Source organism: Ranitomeya imitator, chromosome 2, assembly GCF_032444005.1.
Source record: "Ranitomeya imitator isolate aRanImi1 chromosome 2, aRanImi1.pri, whole genome shotgun sequence".
In the NCBI taxonomy this organism is placed as follows: domain Eukaryota; kingdom Metazoa; phylum Chordata; class Amphibia; order Anura; family Dendrobatidae; genus Ranitomeya; species Ranitomeya imitator.
The window spans coordinates 811,744,783-811,747,826 of record NC_091283.1 but is presented as its reverse complement, the minus strand read 5'-3'; positions in this window follow the sequence as shown (position 1 = coordinate 811,747,826).

Here is a 3,044-nt window from a genome sequence, read left to right as displayed (position 1 = left end):
TGGAAAATAAGTATTTGGTCAGAAACAAAATTTCATCTCAATACTTTGTAATATATCCTTTGTTGGCAATGACAGAGGTCAAATGTTTTCTGTAAGTCTTCACAAGGTTGCCACACACTGTTGTTGGTATGTTGGCACATTCCTCCATGCAGATCTCCTCTAGAGCAGTGATGTTTTTGGCTTTTCGCTTGGCAACACGGACTTTCAACTCCCTCCAAAGGTTTTCTATAGGGTTGAGATCTGGAGACTGGCTAGGCCACTCCAGGACCTTGAAATGCTTCTTACGAAGCCACTCCTTCGTTGCCCTGGTGGTGTGCTTTGGATCATTGTCATGTTGAAAGACCCAGCCACGTTTCATCTTCAATGCCCTTGCTGATGGAAGGAGGTTTGCACTCAAAATCTCACCATACATGGCCCCATTCATTCTTTCATGTACCCGGATCAGTCGTCCTGGCCCCTTTGCAGAGAAACAGCCCCAAAGCATGATGTTTCCACCACCATGCTTTACAGTAGGTATGGTGTTTGATGGATGCAACTCAGTATTCTTTTTCCTCCAAACACGACAAGTTGTTTTTCTACCAAACAGTTCCAGTTTGGTTTCATCAGACCATAGGACATTCTCCCAAAACTCCTCTGGATCATCCAAATGCTCTCTAGCAAACTTCAGACGGGCCCGGACATGTACTGGCTTAAGCAGTGGGACACGTCTGGCACTGCAGGATCTGAGTCCATGGTGGCGTAGTGTGTTACTTATGGTAGGCCTTGTTACATTGGTCCCAGCTCTCTGCAGTTCATTCACTAGGTCCCCCCGCTTGGTTCTGGGATTTTTGCTCACCGTTCTTGTGATCATTCTGACCCCACGGGGTGGGATTTTGCGTGGAGCCCCAGATCGAGGGAGATTATGAGTGGTCTTGTATGTCTTCCATTTTCTAATTATTGCTCCCACTGTTGATTTCTTCACTCCAAGCTGGTTGGCTATTGCAGATTCAGTCTTCCCAGCCTGGTGCAGGGCTACAATTTTGTTTCTGGTGTCCTTTGACAGCTCTTTGGTCTTCACCATAGTGGAGTTTGGAGTCAGACTGTTTGAGGGTGTGCACAGGTGTCTTTTTATACTGATAACAAGTTTAAACAGGTGCCATTACTACAGGTAATGAGTGGAGGAAAGAGGAGACTCTTAAAGAAGAAGTTACAGGTCTGTGAGAGCCAGAAATCTTGATTGTTTGTTTCTGACCAAATACTTATTTTCCACCATAATATGCAAATAAAATGTTAAAAAAACAGACAATGTGATTTTCTGGATTTTTTTTTTTCTCAGTTTGTCTCCCATAGTTGAGGTCTACCTATGATGTAAATTACAGACGCCTCTCATCTTTTTAAGTGGTGGAACTTGCACTATTGCTGACTGACTAAATACTTTTTTGCCCCACTGTATATTAATATTTCATCCAGCGCGATATAGCAGAAAGCCGGTAATTCAATTACCGGCTTTTGCTATCTCCTTCTTAAACCCGACATGATATGAGACCTGGTTTACATACAGTAAACCATCTCATATCCCCATTTTTTTTTTGCATATTCCACACTACTAATGTTAGTAGTGTGTCTATGCAAAATTTGGCCGTTCTAGCTAGTAAATTAAGGGGTTAAATGGCGGAAAAAATTGGCGTGGGCTCCAGCACATTTTTCTCCGCCAGAGTAGTAAAGCCAGTGACTGAGGGCAGATATTAATAGCCTGGAGAGGGTCCACGGTTATTGGCCCCCCCCTGGCTAAAAACATCTGCCCCCAGCCACCCCAGAAAAGGCACATCTGGAAGATGCGCCTATTCTGGCACTTGGCCACTCTCTTCCCATTCCCGTGTAGCGGTGGGATATGGGGTAATGAAGGGTTAATGTCACCTTGCTATTGTAAGGTGACATTAAGCCAAATTAATAATGGAGAGGCGTCAATTATGACACCTATCCATTATTAATCCAATACTAGTAAAGGGTTAAAAAAAACACACACACACATTATTAAAAATTAATTTAATGAAAAAAACACAAAGGTTGTTGTATTAATTTATTCTACTCTCAATCAACTCACTGAAGACCCTCGATCTGTAAATAAAAAAAAAAATAATAAACCAAGAATATACATACCTTCCGAGGATCTGTAAGGGCCAACGATGTAAATCCATCTGAAGGGGTTAAAATATTTTGCAGGCAGGAGTTCTGCTAATGCAGCACTACTCCTGCCTGCAAAACCCCTGCGAATGAAGGTAAAGTAGGTCAATGACCTATATTTAGCTTCATTTGCGGTGAGGCGCCCTCTGCTGGTTGTCCTCATATGAACTCGAGCCAGGGAGCTTTCTAGGAAAATTCCCACGATCTAGGAACAGCCAGCAGAGGGCGCCTCACCGCAAATGAAGCTAAATATAGGTCATTGACCTACTTTACCTTCATTCGCAGGGGTTTTGCAGGCAGGAGTAGCGCTGCATTAACAGAACTCCTGCCTGCAAAATATTTTAACCCCTTCAGATGGATTTACATCGTTGGACCTTACAGATCCTCGGAAGGTAAGGATATTCTTGGTTTATTTTTTTTTTTTTATTTACAGATCGAGGGTCTTCAGTGAGTGGATTGAGAGTAGAATAAATTAATACAAAAACCTTTGTGTTTTTTTCATTAAATTAATTTTTAATAATGTGTGTGTGTTTTTTTTTTTTAACCCTTTACTAGTATTGGATTAATAATGGATAGGTGTCATAATTGACGCCTCTCCATTATTAATTTGGCTTAATGTCCCCTTACAATAGCAAGGTGACATTAACCCTTCATTACCCCATATCCCACCGCTACACGGGAATGGGAAGAGAGTGGCCAAGTGCCAGAATAGGCGCATCTTCCAGATGTGCCTTTTCTGGGGTGGCTGGGGGCAGATGTTTTTAGCCAGGGGGGGGGGGCCAATAACCGTGGACCCTCTCCAGGCTATTAATATCTGCCCTCAGTCACTGGCTTTACTACTCTGGCGGAGAAAATTGTGCGGGAGCCCACGCCAATTTTTC